Source organism: Lepus europaeus, chromosome 10 (assembly GCF_033115175.1).
Source record: "Lepus europaeus isolate LE1 chromosome 10, mLepTim1.pri, whole genome shotgun sequence".
NCBI classification, from domain to species: Eukaryota; Metazoa; Chordata; class Mammalia; order Lagomorpha; family Leporidae; genus Lepus; species Lepus europaeus.
In genome coordinates this window covers 109,087,612-109,107,479 of record NC_084836.1, presented here as the reverse complement: position 1 = coordinate 109,107,479, position 19,868 = coordinate 109,087,612, and the positions used below count along the sequence as shown (strand labels likewise).

General features: G+C 46.9%; 1 protein-coding gene across 1 annotated transcript in view; it reads left to right on the top strand.

Annotated features, from left to right (window-relative positions):
• The window catches only part of PTPRT (protein tyrosine phosphatase receptor type T), a 787,789-nt gene that overhangs the window by 604,710 nt on the left and 163,211 nt on the right, over nucleotides 1-19,868 (top strand). The gene's annotated exons all lie outside the window — the stretch shown is intronic.

Sequence of the window (19,868 nt, the reverse complement as noted above, 5' to 3'; positions counted from 1 at the left end):
AGCCTGTGCCAGTTACTAGTTTTGTGACCTTGAGCAATTATGTGAATCCTCTGACTCAGCATTTCTTCAATCATTCATTCATTGATTCAACAGATATTCACTGAGTCCCTGCTACATGCCAGGTACGACACAAGGTGACAGGAGTACACTAGTGAATGAGACACAGTGTCTGCCTTCCAGAAGACATCCACATATAATGTGGCAAGCTCACCGCAGTGGGAAGTGGAAGATAAAGTGTAACGGAGGGGCAACTGCCCAGGGTCAGTGGGATGCTAAAGACTCCCTAGAGGAGAGGAACTCTGAACCAGAACCTGCAGGATGAGCAGCTGTCATCCAGGCGAAGAGACAGGAAGGAGTGTGCCCCATGCAAAGTGACCAGCCTAAGCCAGGCTTACAGTCAGCGGTACTGCTGAGCGCTAAAGCTGCCTTTTTATGCTTGGGGAAGAGTGAAATGTGTGGTGGAACTGGAGAGAGATGAGGCTAGAAGGGTTAGAGGGGCCTCATCACTGAGGGTCTGTGAGCTGGGTTAAGGGATTTGAGGGTTACCGTGAGGACAGTGGGGATACTGATGCATTTCATCTAAAGAGTGGAGAGTGGATGGAAGGAGAGTAAGACGGGAGCCAGGCAGACCAGATAGGAGGCTGCATAAATGATCCAAGGATGGATTGAACTAAGTGGGTATGACATTGAGAGAAGGACACAGCTTCAGGAGGTAATTCTGGAGTGAAACTAAGGAGGCCCAGTGCTTGAATATAAGTGGGAGGTCAGAAAAAAGGAAGAGAAAAGGGTGACTGAGAAGCTATACAGGTGGCACCATTTTATGAAGCTTCCATGAATTTTGAGTGGGGAAATGGTGGGGTGTTTTATAATGGTGCTGACCTTTCTGAGTTGTTCTAAGTTTAGTAATATTGTAGCTGAAACACCTTGCAGAGTACCAGGGCATGCTGTGGGTGCTGTCATTTTTAAAGATCTATTTCATGCCATATTCAGTTAGCCTATAATGTTCTTTTTCTGTTTAGTGTGAGCTCTTCATTCAGAGCCACAAGAATTGCAGTTTTGTTTTCCATACTGCACGTTTTCATGTGTTTCTTTCTCTCCTTCTCTTCTGCATGCTGCCTGGGGACTGGCTTCCTTGTGGTCAGCACCAATGGGCAGCGCCCAGGTGACCCCGGGGACTCCACTCTGCCTCCTCACCACAGGTGACCACCAGAGCCCTGGGCGGGTGGGAGGGGAGTGAGAGTGGCCCATGCTCTGTGAGTCTTCCAGGCCAGGTGCACCAGAGAGGAACTGGCAGTCCCTTCACCCCACCCATCGACCCATCCCTCTCTGCATCCATCCACTCCCATTTACCCATTCTACCGATGCTTACTAAGAGCCTATTGTGTGTCGTCCACCATCATAGTCACTAAGGGACACATCAATGAACAAAGATATGTTCCTATGCCTCCTCAGGAGAGGAAAGTCATTGGTCAGAAAATTACATAAATGGACAGCTGGGGGTAATGTTCTAAAAGAGAGGTATATGGTTTTCAGAATGAAAAGCCAGATGGAGCCAAGGGTGTAGCTCACAGGGAAAGTGATGACTGAGATGTGGTCTGAGGTTGGGAAAAAGTTGACTTACCAAATCTGTAGTTAAGAAATGAGTAGATCTGGCTATTTGATATCAGGTCTGCCATTTGTCCTATCAAGTCTGTTCAAAGTAATCAGCCTCATTTTTCCTATATGCCCTCAATCATAACCTATGGGGGCGCCATTTGCATTATAGACTATATACACAAAGTACTTCATAGCTGCCTTCTGAGATGACACAAAATAAGCATCAAAGAGACTGGTATGAGTGTGTTCAGGCTAGAGCATGTGTTTGGAAGGAATGCCCCGCCCCTTTCCCCATGTCCATGGTAGGTAACACATGTCATTCTTCAAACAATGCAGAGCTCATCCATCTCAGAGTTGATGCCTATGGTAGGGCCCTAGAGGTAAAAGACCATTTGCTAACCTAGAGGTCTCTTTACTGGTCACTAGGAAGTTCTTGGGGATATCAAATCTTTAACTGTCACCTCTCTCAAAGTTCTTAATCAAGTGATGGTCTTCTCCATACTTAGTATTGGCTGGGCAGTTTGGCATAGTGGAAAAGAGGATGCCGTAGGCAGTGTTGACGTGAGTTTAGTCTTTTGGTACCGTCACAATCCACTCCAGTCCAATGCCTTTCCCAAACTGAGACACATCTCTGGTGAAGAATATCATAGGCTAGATTTCTGGACAATGGGCCTAGGGGGAGTCTTGTGCTAATTATTCATTGAGAAGTGTTCCCAAAAGAAAGGAGGGGAGGGAGATGGGCTAGGACAGGGGATAAAAGCAAGTGGCAATGTGGAGATCTGCATTCACCTGAGTGCATGGAGGTTTCTGGAGTGAATTATATTGTAGACTTGGTCCTGCCTTGAAGCAAATGAGCCAGCGTTTGTACCAAGGCATCAGTCAGCCATTGGCCGTGGGCTGCTGCACAGCTGCAAGGGCTCCTGGGAAAGTAGTTCCAATTTGCCTGGTGGTCCTGCTCCAGGGAGGGAGATGTCTATGAGCATTTGTAGCCAGCACCCATCCTAGCTGGACATAGGTGCTCCAGACCAGGAAAGGAGACCTGGTCGAGCTCATCAGTACCCACCCATGATAGCACAGTTTTGTCCCTGACTTTGGACCTTACTGGGCCACACTAGCTTAGTGTGCCCCCTGACAATACCAAAGGCATTTCACCTCAATCACTGCCTAGTTATGTAACCTTAGTCAAGGTTATGTGACCCTAGTTCATCTGCAAACCTAATTATTACACTTCACTGAGTCAAATTAAAGTTTAAATTTGATAACGCCAGAGGGTATCCCATGTAAGAGCAGCACATAGTAGGTATTCACCAAATGTCAGTCCCCGACCGTACCGTGTCCTGGGCCTGCCTGCCTCATGCTTTCACAAAGGAGGCAGGAGTTGCAGGTGGACACCTGAGGGAGTGTAGATGAACAGTGAGCGAAAAGGGACTCTCGCCACCCTGCTCACATCAGATTTATGGCAAAGCAAAGCCTCTCGGGAGTGTGTATGAGCAGCCCTGTTCCCGCTGGGCCATTGTTCTCTGGGCTCTATTCAAGTCAGGCAGTCAGATAATGTTTTCTTTAAACAGAGCCAATCCCATATCAAGCACATTTTTTTCTTACCTCTTAGCTTCCGAGCCGTCTGAATGTTCCTCCTCTGACAGGTTTATTTCATTGTGTTCCATTTATTTCCACCGCGTTCTCAGCTTCATTTGATGGGTGAGGTGCCTGCGAGTGTTTCTCTTTGAGCAGGCTGTCCCTTTCAAAGGGTGTTTTTGTTAATGTCCATCCCCTGGTGGCAATAATGGCTGATGTAAATAACAAATGCCCAGGTCTGAGCGATGGGGATGTTAGACTGTAAGCACAGGTGGCCTCCTTCATAGCAGCGCCAGCTCAGAGAGCTGTGTGTGCCACTGCATGGTGGAGCAGGCGTTGGCTGGCAGACTGGGTTGAGACTGAGGACAGCTCTCAGCTCTGCCACTGTCTAGTCTGGGGATCCTGGGCAAGTTCTTTATCTTCTCTGAACCTCTGAGAATGGTAATTCCCTTGGCCATCATGAGAACCAGGTGTGACAACAGCTCTAACTTCCTTGCCCAGCTAACTGCAGCCACTGCCTGTGGTCCCCCTGAATTGCTGGCTCCCTCTTCAAGGAATTCGTGTGCTAGAGCAAGGTGTGTCACCCTCAGTGCTGTTGACATCTAGAGCCAGATAATTCTGTGTTGAGAGACTGTGCACTGTAGGATGGTCAGACTCTACCCATTGGATGCCAGTAGCATGTCAGCCCAAATTGTAACAACCAAAAACACTGTGTGAGTGAGTGTGTGTGTGTGTGTGTGTAAAGTCATTCCCAGATGTCCCCAGGGGGGAGATCTCCCATTTGAAAACTTTTACAGTGTCACTGTTCAATAGAAATAGAATTTGAGGTACATGTGATTTTTAAACAAATAGAGATTTGAAAGGTTAAAAAAATTCAGGTGAGATTAAGTTTAGTAATATAATTTCTTTAACCCAATATATCTAAAACATTGTCATTTTACTATGTAACCAATATTTGAAAAACCATTAGAGAAAGATATTCCCTATTCTTTTTTGCAGTAAGTCTTTGAAATTTGGTGTATTTTTTATACTTAGAGCACTTCTCATTTCAAATGCTAAATTTTAAGTGGTTAAAATGAAATATAATCCTAAAAAGATAAAATTCTGTGTTTAATGAGTAAACAGTTTACAGTGCTTTGGTTTTTAAATTCAAAGTAGTTGAAATAAAGTAAGTTGTGAAATCCAGTTAGTTTCTGTCAGGCTCACCCCATTTCCAATGCTCAGTTAGCTGAGGGGCTACAACTTCGAAGAGGACAGATCTAAAGGTGAAAAACTGGCCCTCCACCCTTATCCCTAGTGGCTGTACAGAGATGTGCAGAATAGAGGCTCCGTAAGTGTTCAATCTCCTGTGTGCCATTTTGCTCCCAGGGGACATTTGACAGTGGCTGTCACAGGTGGCTATAGAAGATTAAAGACATCCACAAAAACCTCTTCTGGCCAGGACTGGGCATTTGTCTAGAACAGGTTGGCATGAGTCTGCAGTTCACTTGCAAGGACTCCATCTACGCCAGGCCTACCACTGGAAAAAGAATGTCTCTTCCCAGAACCCTCCCTCCACCCACCTTACAGCTCAGCCAAGCCTCAAGAGGATGGGCCTGCTAGGACACTGGCAGTGTCCCGTCTGCAGGTCAACGTGATGCACGAACGGGGATCCCCAGGGGAAGGTCTGAATTCCCACATTGGCCATGCCCACTGCCCACTGCCAGTGCTTCATAAGGTGGGCTTTGGGGTAAGCCTTCATCTGGAAGGAACTCTTCCTTAAAATGGGGGGACCTCGAGCAAATCACGCAGCCTTTCTGATCTCAGCTTTCTCATTTGCGAGGTGATAACGGTGAGTCCCTGCCTAGTCAGGCTTCATTGTGGTGAGGGCCAGTGGCAGAGGTGCTGTGGTCCCAGGGTGACTCTCGGTCTGTGAAGTGTGGCTAGGACTCCCCTCATTCCTCCCCCGTGCTCCTCACATTCAGATTCTCTGTTCTGATCTTTCTGTCAGTTCTTTGAGCTGAGGCCTTGCTGCAGCAGTGAGATTCAGGCCGTAATACATTCCCTGGGAACTTTGACAACCACCCCTAAATCTACTTCTGCAGAGACAGCTGGGAAGTCCGGGATGCAATTAGAGGTGGAGGCTGTGTGGGCTGAGGAAACATGGGGAGGCAGCACGGCAGCCTCCCTGGGGTCACTCCTTGGGCCCTGTAGTCTGATGCCCCGGTGCTCCAGCATCCCCCAGGGCACTTGTGTCTTCTGTTAGGGTTGTGAGAGCAGCAGCTAGAGGCATTGGAACCAGGTGAAACTCCAGCCTAGGCACCCACCATGCCGAGACAGTGCTTGATGGGGAGAGAGGAAAGACAGGCAGGAGGGGGAGCAGACTGCCACCTGGCAGCTTTGGGAGCAATGACATCTGCAGAATCCACCAAGATGGTGAACAAACACGAAAATAGCAGATAATGCGTTAATACTTCCTACATGCCCTGGGAGGTTCTGCTTCACCCTATAAACTTAAGCACCTAACAGCTCTGCCAAGAAGAATGCTGTTAGCATTCCCATTTGACAGGTGAGGAAACTGAGGCTCGGGTGACTGAAGTCACACAACTGAGAAATGAGGATGCCAGGAATGGAATCCAGGTCCCACTAAACTGCCTGTCATCTTATCCACTAGGCTTCATGACCACAGCCAGCATTAGTGAGCACCTATTATGAACCCCATCTCGGGAGTATTTCTCAAAAGACACCTATTTTACTAGTTGTGCTCTTCGGACTATAAAGTTGCCCTAACTGCAAAATGGGAATACTGATCACAGCCAGCTGTTGATAGAATAATTGAGATAATAGATTTCATTATCTGAGACACACACTATGGCTTTGTGATCCTAAGCCCCTTTTTGCAGGTGGGAAAGCTGCGGTCTGGAGAAGAGGCTGGTAGGCAGGCAGGTTGGCCAATGGTGAGGTTCAGGCAGGTAGCTGGGTCAGAACTGTGGCTCCTGAGAAACTTGAGGGGTGGGAGAAACGACTATGAGCCCATCAGGGTCTCAAGCCCAGAGCACCCAAAGTGCCAAGCAGAATTCACAAATGAGGGCTTGTCAGGGAGATGGAACAGAAGGTGGGGAGCTGGACTCAGCAGCGGGGCAGCACGGCTGTCATGGTCTCAGAGCTGAGATGGGTGATGCGATGCCCCAGTCCCTGAGCCTTTGTCCCAGCATCCTCTAGTTTCCATGGCACAGACCAAGGCTATACCTTAGACAAAGGGCAGCGAGCCCAGCTGGGATGGGGGAAGAAGGTGACAACCAGGAGCCAGGCAGCCCGTGGCAGAGCCCACCCTCCCCTACCCCTGCCTCCTCAGCTCTCCTGTTGGGCGGCTCATGTGGCTGTGGGGCTGACTCTACAGAGCAGGAAGAGTCTAGAACTGGATCAGGTGCACCAGAATGCTGTCTTTGTCCACAATCTCACAGCACATGTTCGAATCACAGATGCAAGGTTGTTGGAGCATCTTTCTGGCTGCTGTTTTGTTGCTGTTACCAGTCTCCCAACTGAATCAAGACTTCATGCGGAAATGTAAGGTGTCTTTCTCTGGAATCGCATCCCCTGTGGGGTGTCTTCCTACCACAGGTGAATGCTTGTGTCCCCACTAAACACGCAGCCACTCAGAGAGCATCTATGAGGCTGTCGCTACACTTTCCTCTCTCCTGGGATGTTCTCCTTAAAGCAAGGGGAAATCACTTTCTAGCCTTCCATCCAAATGGCCATTAAATTCAGATTCAGAAACCCACATCACTTGTGCCTTCTGTCTGTTTCTGTCTTCAGTATCTATTGTCACATCAGACCTGGCGCTGCCTCTGCAGTCTCTCTCGAATCTCTCCCTCCTTCCACCTCACTGCTCCTCCCTGTGTGTGAGACTCAGAAGGTCTTGCTTGGGTTACTATCAGCTTCCCAGCTGGTCTCCCTCCCTTCCAGCGTGTCCTCCTCACTGAAGCCAGAGTCCATTCTTGATTGACCTGCTCCCGAGGCCCCCTTGTGCTTTGGCCCGTGTCAAAGGCCCTTCAGTAGCTGGTCCCTATCCCTTCTCCATCTCTCCAGCTTCGTTTCCTCTTGTACCTTGTGCCTCATTCACACGGATCTTGTGAACAGTGCCTATCTTCTCACATCCACCTCCCTTGGCTGGGTTGCTCTCCCTCCATGGCCTGCCTTACCCTCTGGGATCAGGTTCCAACAACTTGGCCTCTGCAAAGCCTTTCCTGACCCTAGCTCTCCAGCTGCCCAGGCCAGTCAGCACACAGCACCCCTGTCCCCAGCCCTGAGTCGGCATTCTAGAGCCTGGCACACATTCACAGCATGAGTGCCTTGTCTTGGAGCTGTTTGGTTTCCATCAACACTTTCGCTTGGCCCCACCCCTGAATTCTCTAATAAATGCGAAGGTGCTTAACACTGAAAGAGCACGTCCCACCTTCTGCCACACCTGGGATGGTTCTAGCACCTTACCCGCTCACCTTCTACTGTTTTGTGAGGCTGATGGCAAGTTGCTGAGCACTGGTTTTTAGTCTAGGACTTGAACTTGAACTCCATGCAACCCTCCTACCCCTGGCAAGCCCCTTGAAGACTGATTCTCCAGGGCCCACGAGCTGGTCTCTCCCTGAATCTGCTGGGACTGGTCCTGCTGAGCCCAGTGCGTGACCGGCCTCCCATGGTGCTGGCCCAGAAGAGATCAGGCTGGAGGCAGGAATGATGGGTAGTGATGGTGAAACCCTCCCCGAACTCCGAGCGTGCCTGTGTGCCCAGCACACCGCAGCCGCTCCAGGCCTCTGCCTCGATCCTCATCATCTCCCACCATCAGCAGAGCTGTTTTCCATTCATCCTTTGGGGAGGTGGAGAGATCAGCTTTTAATACAGAACACGGTGATTCAATGCTTCTGCTTCCAAAAGCCAAGGGCCAAAGGCTGGAAGAAAGAAAACACGTTCGTGGTGGATTTGGCTGGAATCTCAACGATCGATGCCACTCTCACTGCTGGTTTTATTGCCCTCGCTTGGGTTTGTTGCACTAATCTGAATTCCGGGCTGCATGTTTGCCGGCTCCACTCTCTGATCCTGCTCATGCATCCGCTAATCCTTCCCATAGATTTCTTGCTCCCTCTCGCACACCTTCTCTCTTGTCCAGACATTCTGGTGCTTACTGCAAGCTTCATGTTGCAGAGTCACAATGTGGACTAAGCCCCCCAGCTGGGTAGATCTTTCTTCTCCTGCCCCTGCCTGCCCCTTTTGGATCTGGTAATACAGTCACCCCTCGGGGGATCAATTTGGCTGAAACTGGTCAGCAAGAATTAAATTACGTTCCTGAGTAGGAGCCTTCGGGAGCCTTGGTCCCAGGTGCACCCTGCTGTGGGTTCAGACAAAGAAAGTCTTCAGAAGCCTGGTGATCTCCGGCCACTATCAAGCAGTGGCACCCATTTCTTTTCTCTGTTAGCATTTGCATTTTACTTAGTGAAATGCTAAGATTTCCCTCTTGTTGGTGGCCCATGCCCATGACTCAGTTTAACCTGGAATTATGGGTTTTTGAATTGTGGCACCTAAAATGATCTGTTGAAGTTGTAACCTTCAGTACCTATGAATATGACCTTGTTTAGAAAGACGGTTGTTGGGTCTGGTGTTGTGGCGTAACAGATAAATCCCTGCCTATAACACAGGCATCCCATGTGAGCTCCGGTTCAAATCCTTGGCTGCTCCACTTTCAGTTCCGGCTCCTTGCTAATGCACCTGGAAAGCAGTGAAAGATGGCCCAGGTACATGGGCCCTGCACCCACGTGGGAAACCCAGAGGAAACTTCTGGCTTCAGCCTGGCTCAGCCCAGGCCATTGACACCATTTGGGGAGTGGACCAGTGGATGGAGGATCTCCGTTTTCTCTCCCTCTGTAACTCTGCCTTTCAAATGAGTAAAATCTTAAAAAATAAAGAAAAGCAGTGTTCGCAGGCATTAAGGCAAAGTCAGAAAGGTGGACCCTAATCCAACATGACTGCTGTCCTCACAAGAAGTGGAAAGCGTCATGTGAACACAGATACACCCAGGGAGACGATCCTGTTGGCAACAAAGGAAGAGTAAGAGTGATCCATTCCCAAGCCAAGGAGCACCAAGGAATGCCGGCCACTGCCAGAAGCCAGGAAGCGGCAAGGAAGAGTTCTATCGTCTCAGAGCAGGTTCTACTGTCACTTTCACTTTGAACTTGTAGCCTACAAAACTGTGAGAGCATGAATGTCTGATTTTAAGCCAGCAGGGGTGTGGTATTTTGTGCGAACAATCCTGGGAATGTAATACAATTGGAAATGCAGTGATCCTGAACTCTGGGTGACAGGGAGCGGCCGGGTCACAAGGGCTGTGACTCCACAGTGGCCAGACCTCAAGCAGACCGCAGGCAAGAGTGGCCATTACGGAGAATCTCGGCCCACCCCGTCTGCCCTGAGGAGTCCGTGGAGTTGCCTTTGACCCAGACTGATCTCCACTTAGCGCAGCCAACGCTTCCTTTCCGGGTTTGGTTTCTGCCTTCTCCATCTGCCTCGTCTCGGTTTCTGTTGCTGATCATGCCCTGCTGTGGCCTTGGCTTCTGTCCGGTTCTCAGCATCCTCAGGATTATACGACGTCACGCTGTCCCTGGCTGGCTTCTGTACCCTGCTGCACACTGGCTGCTCCTGAGAAGGCCCCCCCATGGCCCATCACTGCCGCGGGCTGGCTCTGAACTCCACACGAAGAATTGCAGTCAGTTCAGGGTGGCCACGTGGTCTCTCACTCCAGCTGCCTGAGGAAGTCTAAAGGGACTATCAGATTGCTGTAGGGCATCCTAAAGAGTGTATGTTCTCCTCTCTTACATCTGCTCTTCACAATAAGCCTTTAATCCCTAATGCAGGCTGTGGGTGCTCCTGTCCATAGCCACTAAGCAGATTTGAGCCCCAGGCTCTAGGCTCAGTGCACAGATTTTTGAATGCATGGGGCCCAAACTGCCAGCGCTGAATGGACTCAGCTTCTTCACCTCTCAGCGGGGCAGGCCTGATCTGGACCACAGGGATCCAGAGTGGGAAGGGGAGATGAGACCCTGGGCAGTCCCAGCGATGCCCACAATATGTCCAACACTACCGGAGACACATGGAAATCAAGTTTGTAGTCTGGTTTTCCAAAGCTGAGCTGTGTACGCCCTTGTCTGTGCACACCTCTGTGTTAGCACTCAGCACACTGAGCTTTGGTTTTCCATGTGCACACTTATTTCTCCCACTAAGTAGTGAACTCCAGGTCAGCAAGACTGACTCCTAATTGCCTCCCATCCACAGCACCTTGCTGTGCAACTGTCATTATTATAATCGTAGTGACAGTCACCTTAGGCAACATCCAGGACTTTTTTTTGTCTGTGGCCGTGAGCTTAATTGATGCTGATGAGGTCAAGGTAATGTACATAGTCCATTTGGAGTTCCTTTGGCTTTGTCCAGTTCCATGGCCATAGTCTAAATTTTATTTCTGGCTTCTGTCTGTGTGTGTGACCCCTCGTCATGGCCACAGCCTGACTACGGACATTTCTAAAGCCATGCAGCAGGCTGACTTCTGATCCCTGCTTTAAATTATACCATAACCTCAACCACACCCTGCTCATCAACTTGACACCTACGTTTGTCTACAGAGTGCTCCCCCCACCCCCGGTTTCATAGACGAGTTCATCCGCAACTCTAATCACAGCTTATGCTTCTGTGCTAGTCACAGACTCGGTCCTCGCTCCAACTCCAGCTGGATCCTGGCAGCGCTCATAAAGTAGCCTCCTCTGGGCCTCGGGGAACAATTTAGGACCCTGGAAGATATAAAGTCACCTCCATCCCAACTGTGGAAAAGCCCTTGAAAAGACTGGCCTTAGGAAGGATGTGTCCATAATGATCCTGTCTAGCTTCACCTAGGTATTACTGCCCTTCAATGAGTCTGTTGTGCTAGATTTGAATGGATTGAGACCGTTTTAGAATAAAGGGGCTTCCTTGAAGTCAGAAGAGACCCTCCATAAAGGCCTCATGCAGTCATCTTTCCTAGTGTGTGCGGCATGACAGACTGAATTAGAATTTGACCTACACCGAACATTCACTGTGCAAAACAAGGTCCACCCAGAAACACAACTGCAAGAGATGCATGGGACCAAGCAAAATCAGCACTTGAGGAACAATTTATTTGAGTGGCCAGAGTGCTTTCAAACAATCAATTAAAGCTATTCCCATCTCACAGGGTGCTAACCTCCATTTAAGGCTGAAAACGAGGGCACCTTCTGTCAGCAATATGTAGCAGATTTAGTTGTACAGGCCGTAGTGAAGTCAATTCTAAACCTTTAGGACTGGCTGGGTAATATTGAGGGAGTCTGGAATATTAGAAATGTGCATCTTCTTTACAGTTAACTTCGTACTTATTAAATGGTTTTTTATAGCAAGGGTACAGCTATCTTTGAAAAACCTGTATCTCTGTAGTGTTTTCTAGCTACTTGACATTGACTCCAAGTTAAATCTTGGCTAAAAGCAATTACTGTCATATGATGAATTGAGGCAATTTATTTATTACTTGAGAAACATTCTAGGTGATGTCACTTAAAAGAATGATGGAATAATCTCTCTCAAGTACTCCATTATCAACCAGATCTGGTGAGGGAGGCACTGATCTGAGGCTGGGAAGAGGTAGTCGGCATTTTAAAAAATTAGTCACAGTGAGATCAAAGGAGGAGTATTGCAAATAAAGCAGAAAACAGCCACCTAAACTTGAGCAAGCCTGGCCTCCCTATGGAATTATATGAGATGCTTGGTGGCTAAATATCAAGAAAGGTATTATAGAAAAAGCCCAGGGATTAATAGTAAAACTAAATTCAATGTATTAAGGAGTTGAGACGGTGGTTGATATACAAGGAAAATGAAAAGGATGAGAGAACTTAAGTTAAAAAGGTCAAGTTTAAATATCACCTGAACAAAGTCTGTATAATTTGGCCCATATAATAAGATTCACATGACATGTTCATCAATCCTTTAGATATTAGGATATGATATGTTGGTGGGAGGGCATGGTGGGAGATAATCTTTAAGAAAGGTGAATATGAAATGGAACTGCATGGTACAGAAGGTGGCAAAGTCAGCAGGGACAGGTAGAAATACAAACGTGTTTTTATCTGGCTGGTTGAGATAAGATTCTACATCTCCTCAGTAGTAGCTTGCTTCTTCCTTCCAGGGAAAAGATGAGCTCACTTCTCTCTGAGCAGTCTCTCCTTCTGTTTACTAGAGAGACAGCAGAGTTGTATAGCAGTTTAAAGAGAAGCAATTCTATACCAGATCTCCACAGTCCACATCCCAGCTCTGCTGTCACTACTGTTTGTTTGTCTCTTTGATCCTGCCTCTCCCCATCTCTGCAGTGACTATGATAGAACCTGCTTCATAGGGTTATAGTAGGGGTTGGAAGAAATAGGTAGAGAGTTTTAAATGGAAGCCTGCATTGTAGTGAAAGCCCTAACTAAGTTAATTCTTCATTAATTATATTAGTGTTTTGCATAGGGGTCAGGTACCTTGACCCTTCTGAAGCCATCTTCTGGAAAAATCCAGTTTAACTCCAACTGTCTTAAAGGCAGCCCCAATTTTCTCCATGTTGGTCTTGACTTTGCTGAAGTCAAGGCTCAGTGTTCAATACTCCCCCTGATTTACAAGTTTAGACACCTCTCAAAGGTGGCAAAAGTGGAGTGAGTGTTTGGTACAGCAGTTAAGGTGCCACTTGGGACACCTGTATCTCATAGCAGAATACCGGATTCAATCCTTAGTATCACTTTCAATTCCAGCTCCCTATTGATACACATTCTGGGAGGTAGGAGGTGATGGCTTGAGTAGTTAGGTGCCTGACACCCACATGGAGACGTTGAGTGAGCACTGAGCTTCCGACTTCCTCCTAGCCCAACCTGGTCTGTTTGTGGATATTCGGGAAGCAAATCAGCAGGTAGAATTTCCCTCTCCCTCCTCCTCTCCCTTTCCCCCTCCTCTCTCCCCCTCCTCCTCTTCCTTTGCCCCCTCTCCTTCTCCCTTTCCCTCCCTCCCACTCTCCCTCTCCCTCTCTCTAAAATAAAATGAAAATGAACAAATGATGTCTTAAGTGGTAAAGAGGCAAGTCTACCATCACCTGTTCATAGCAAACCCATGATGGCCCTTGGCCCATGTGGTTTCTTCCATGTTTCATGGTTACCCTACTCTACAGACACATGGAGGTAACCCCTGAAAATGGATTTTCTGGACCCCGAGGTCAGCTGGCTTCTGGGTTTAGTCAATGGGAAAGATAAATAGGCGACCCTGTCTCTCTCAGCCTCAGATCCTTCTTTGGCATCTATGGTTCCAGTTCCTTCAGTATGTATACTGGAGTCCTATGCTCTGTGGGGTAACCCCTACCTCTAGGATCTGATAACCCCACCACCTCTCTTTGTCTTTCCAGTCTGAGCTTTGCTTCCAGAAATTACTGTCTGGTGGATTACATCACCATTATCTCCTGATCCCTGGGTACCAATTCTCTAGTAAATTTGCTCCATGTTTGAAGTGGCTTCCCCTTCCCTGATTGACTGCTAACTGCTATTCCTGTGCTGCATTTCAGTGATTTTCCCTTCCTTTTTGAAGTTGTAAAGGAAAAAAATATAATTCAGTCATCCAGTCCATGTACTTTTTTCCCCATGTCAACATCACAGTAGTGTAAAATATCTGTAATACACCTTTTTTGTTGTTACAAAAAAGTCAACAACAGCATTTGTTTCTCCCCAGGCCTCTTGCTTCCCTCCTGTTCACTACAATTTCAATCCTCAAAGACTGCCAAAGTACTTCATGATCACAATTACAAATACTCTTATTGCCTTGGGATGCAATTTATGAAGTCTAGAGGCTTGAATCTAATGAAAGATCCAGATGCTCTTCTACCAGTTTCTTTCCTGTCTTGGATTTCAATTCCATTCCATCTTAAAAACAGAATACCATTCTGAGAAATCACTTCCCACCAAAGCAAGAAGGTCTATGGTGCATACCTAACTTTAGCAGAACCAGGAAGTTGCCCAGCTTCCTCATCTCTTCTCAGGTGTCTCTCACTTGGCAACACCCCCATAACCAGAGATGCTTAATGTTTAAAACCTTCACTGGCATAGACATAGCAGCTCAGAGTCAGGGCTTCAAAGGTTTTCTCCTCCAGATTCCAGATACATGTAAAGACAAAGGAATTCTTCAACAAAAGAAGTCACTAAGTAGACAGAGGTAAACTGCCAGCACAGGATTTTCCTTAGATAAGTGACAGTGGGGATAATATACCCTTGGATAGCTGAGAAGCCACTATATGTTTTAAAGAGTGCAGCATTTAGGAGTTGGGTCCCAGGGAGCCAACTTCCTTTCTTTACCATCAACAATAATCACCAGCACAGGCTATACATCTATTGGGATTTACTAGGTTTTATCAGTTGCAATTACATGTTCTTTATCTGTGACTTCTATTTTTGCTCCATCTCTTTACAGGGAAAATTCTCTAAAGTAAAGCTACAGAATCAAGCCTATTGCCAGTGAGAATACTTTGAGAATGAACCATTAATCCCTTGTTGCCAAATTATGTTATTGCTGCCATTAAGTCATCCCGATGTAAGCCTGATACAGACCTTGCCCGTTTGAGGGCTGTTAAGTGTGTAACTCTAGGGTCTCTGCTTACCTTTTTCCTAAGGGCTGGATGAACTCAGGCAGCAGGTTGCAAGGAGGCATCACCCAAGAGTTCAAAGACACATTAAATCTTATTCACCCTGGCACCAATTCCAAGCTCATGTCAATTCCTCAGAGTTCTTCAAGCATTTTCACCTCCATTATTGCATTTGATTCTTAGAAAATCCCTGTGAACTTAGCATTTCCTGCCTATTTTGCAAAAGAAAATGACAAATCACAGATTTGGTCAAAGTCACACAGCCAGTTAGCAATGGCATCTGGGTTCAAGCTCACATGATTCTGGTTTGAAACCATTACTTTTGACCAGTCTCATAAAACCACAGCATCTCAAATGTGGTACAAGAAGTTACATGGTCCCTACTGCTTGACTGAGAATACACTAAGTTCCTGGACAGCTCCTTTCATTGTCACTGCCATATCGCCCTGCCTTTGTAACTTGGGAGGGGGACAGGCTAAGAATCCCATGTCTCTGAAGAAGACAAGAGAGAATCCCTTACACCAGGAGCATGTGTATTACTGGAATCAAAGGGAACCAAGTTGAGGTGGGGAAGGAATGTCAGCAGGCAAAGCAAGGTCATCATCTTGAATGTGATATGTTGAGGGCTTAATTAAGTATCCAGGGTGCCAAATAAGCTGGAACAGGTAGGGAGTCCAAGTAAAAAGGAAGATTCAAGGACAAGCATTGTGGCAAAGGGAGTTAAGGCACTGCTTGGAATACCTACATCCCCTGTGAAATGCTCCTGTTGGAGTTCTACCTCTGCTCTCCATCTAGTTTCCTGCTAATGTGAATGGGAGGCAGCAGATGATGGCCCCAGAACTTGGGTCCCTGCCACACACCTAGGAGACCCAGATGAAGTTCCCGGATCCTTGTTTGGGCATTTCCCAGCCCGAGTAGTTGTGGGCATTTGGGAAGTTAACCAGCAAATGGAAGGTCTCAGTTTCTCTCCCACTCTATCTCTCTCTCACTGTCCTTCTCTCTGTGTCACTGTGCCTTGCAAAAATAAATAAATATTTAAAATAGGAACCATGAAAGTTTTCATGCTCTCTCTACATCACGTTGTTGTATTGAAAGGATCTGGCCCTTGACAAAGCTGGGCAGTTCTTCCACATTAAAACTTTATTTTCTTGGCCCCTAATCTACCTGCTGTACCTTCTATCCATTGATATCAGCTATAAACTTTGAAATTAAAGGGACCAAGTATATTTCATCTTCCACAATGGCCTGTTAGCTATTTGAGAGCAAGAATTGGGTCTCATCTGAATTTTCTCTTCTCTGGACTGAAAAATCCTGATTCTAACTGACCATCAAAGTCAGTGATCTCTAGACTTCAGTATGAACCTAAATCATGTAGAGACCTTGTTAAAATGCAACTGCTGATGCAGTAGTTCTGGGAAAAAGCTCAAGATTCTGCATTTTAATAAGCTCCTAGGTAATGTTAATATTCTCGTCATTACACCAGCCCTTGGTGAAGTGCTACACTGTTGGCCCATATTCACAACTGGACAAAGACTCACCAGAGTGACCAGTGCAGAGCAGAGCAGTGCTTGTCTTGTTGGGCCTCAGCAATGCTTAGGGGAAGTCAACTGGGGTGGTTGGTTGGTTGAATGGAAGGGGCCAATGGAGAGACAAAACGTGCAATTGGGCCCTATGGACAGAGCTAATAGTGATGGAGGAGAGCAAGCTTCAAGGAAACCACGTTTCCATATGCAGCAGTAGAAAAGTAGCACACTGACACAGTGGCCTGGAGCTAGGAAAAGAGCAAACTCCTTTAAAGGGTATGCTGAAGTGAACGTTGGATTTACCAGGTCTCACAAGGGCATGCTCATGTTCTAGTATCTGCAGCCTGGTTGGACCAGTCAAGCACGATTCCTCCTGATAACCTCACTGTGTCGAGTCTGTGGTTTTAGCTCGGATGCCTGTTAGCTGAAGTCATTGAGTTGATAGCCTGTCTGCATCCCCTGGATGTTCCTCTGTGGTCCTCAAGTGCGTTCCATTGATGATTCACGTCACTGTTGAAAGCACTTCTATTGAGGAACATATTGGAATCCGTTGAGAAGTGTTTTCCCATACTCGTCTAAGATCTTCATTTTTCTTTGAGTATGGGTCTTGATTCTAGTGTAGATATATCAGTCATCATTGTTCATCAGCCCTCCTTGAAGCTTTCTCTTTTATTGGCTCCAGGACACTGCACTCTCCTGTTTTCTTCTTAGCTGTCTGGCTGCTCCTCCTATGCAGGGTTAGCTTCCTCCACCCACCCACTAAGTATTGGAACCCCTCGAGTCTGTGGTCTAGGTCTGCTTCCTGTGTCACTCTTTATTCTTTCCAGTGACGTCATCAACTCCTATGCTTCAGATCCCATCTATGTGCTTGTGAATCACACATTTTTACCTGCAGCCCAAACTTCAGAGCTCCAGTCTTGCATTTTTAACCACCTGATTTTCTGGAGTATCATTTAGGTTCAAATTGCCCCAAACACACATTTCTCTCGCTAAGGCTATTATGTTTCCATTGTTTCTGGAACCCATAAACAGTATTATCATCTACCCTGTAATCAAACTGAATACTTACAGTCATCCTCAACAGTTCTTTCACCATTATTTTTGGGTGTTTAATTATCAAATCAAGAAATTTTATATCTGTTACATTTACTTCAGGTAATTAATTATCTCTTTTATCAGATCTCTCTCCACTGCCATCACCTGAGTCTAAGCAACTATCATTTCCCACCTTGGTGTCTGCAGTGATTTCAAAACCCATCTCCCCGGTCCACTGTGGTCCCATGTTAAAGCGGGAATGACCTGTTGGAAATACAGATCTGACCACATCATCCCTTCTTGAATACCGCTTAAATATTTGTGATTTTTTGTCCCAGAGAGCAAAAACTTTCATTTTGGCTTAGAGTGCCTTGTGAAGACTTGGTCCGTTGCCCTCTCCACCTTTTTGCAAAAGCTGTTCTCTTTGCCTCGTCACTCTCATGATACTACATTTCTTGCATTTCTTGAATGCGGTGAGCTCCTTGCTTCCTCCGCTGCTCTCACGTGCCTGCTTCTCCACGCTCGCTTTGTCTAGCTACAGCCTTAGAGCTCACCCTACTGGCCACTTCCTCTCAGCTGTGATTCATTTCCCTGTTAGGCCCTTTCTAAGTGTCTTGCACCACTATGTTCAAACTCCTAACACAGTCAGAAGTTTGCTATTGTTGCTGCTTTATTAATTCTATCTCCCTAGTCCCAACTCCCACTGCTGTAAACATTTTAATGTCAAGAACTATGCGTGATTTCGCCCACCATTGCATCACCAAATGCCTGTGATTATTTACTGAGGGAATGAAGTGTGAGTTTCATCAGACCACACACTGGTGAGAATGTTCAGAGAGTGAGAAAATTCTCCCTAGGGCCCTTTGCCTGTATACTCCCAACCTCTAAAACACAACCTTGTGGCAGGCACTAAGTAAATCCTATGCCACTGAGCAAATGCCCCAGAATCAACCCTTCCTGCAAACCCAAAGACGACTCGGTCAGTATTGAGGAAACTTTTCTCTGAGTGCTCTGCAACCCTTATGCTTGGTGCATATCTTATGCTTAGCTGTATCTCATGTCCCCCAAAGTGGGAGATGGGTGCTATATCAGAGCTCCATGGACCAGCCCTAACTCTGGCATGTCAAACCAGCCCTGCTAACGTGGTATTTGGCTAACTCCGCTAGGCTGTAAGTCAGCAGACCCTGTTCAGACAGCCCTAGGATTTAAAGAATCGGTCTTGCCTTTAGCTGGTGAAAGGAGTAAATAAAAGCCCCTCATCCGCTGGTCCTGTAGGAGGAAGGCCTCTGACCTGGCAGTATAGTGGATGCTCAATGACAAAATAAAAAATGATTGAAAGAATAAATGAGGTATACAGTTATGGTTCACTCACCTTTAATCATTTCTTAATCATCTGTTCAGCCACAGTTCTGAGGAGGGAGGCCTGTGCTGGACACAATCATCAAAAAGATGAGCAGGGCACACTCCCTGTCCCTGGAGCCTGACTGTCTCAATAGGGAGACTTGGCTGAGTAAACTCAAGTTACAGCAAGTTGGGGAAAGTACTCAGAGAGGAAATACTGGATACTCTTCAGCAAAAAGAAAGGGCTGCGTCCCTGGGCTGGAGCACTGTTCTTAAACCTTAGCAAGTTTGGAAAACCAGAGCTGTAGTGTGCGTTGGGTATTTGGATCCATTCAACTCAAGTTTCAGTTGAGTTCTGCGAACCCACGACTGGAATCAAAGGAGAAAACTCACTTCGGTTCCATGAGAACGAATGTGGGTAAGCAGAGACATCACCCCTTAGCTAAACAACCACAAACACTTAGGGAGGTCCTATTACCAGTCTAGTTCTGTGCTAACATGGGAAAGCAAAGATAAATGAGGCATAATCTTGCCTCTGAGGAGCTTGAAGACAACTGGAGGAGACAAGTGTGGAAAAGAAAAATAACATGGGTATTTTGTGCTTAGAGATACTGAGGGATATGTGCAAAATGTTATAAAGTGTAATCAGCATTTATGGGAGAGATAGTGGGGAGGGAGGGAGGAGGGAGAAAAGAGAGAGACAGATGGAGTGACTCTCCCAGGGGCATGGACGACAGAGAGGTGTGTCAGCTGCCGGAAGATGGGCTGGAGCTGATGTGTCAGAAAAGCTGAGATGGGAAGGGGAAAGGGAAAGGGAAAGGATGCTTTGGGCTTTCCAGTGCTTCACACAAATATGGCACTATTTGGGAGAAGAAGAGCAGCAGAGGAAATGCGTGTAGGGTACTGCTCAGCTGGGGATTGCTCTCTAGAATGTCTGAAATGAGAAGTTGCCTCAACTCCCTGCCACATAGCACAGAGAGGCTGGGCTTGCACATTTGTTGTCCATATTCTTCTGCTGCTATGGCATAAGCAAAATGGTTATTTAAAGAAAAGGGGATTAGAGGGACTATGAGACTGGAAAGTTGAAGTAGGGCTCCTGACCATTAATGCCCAAACTTGATGTC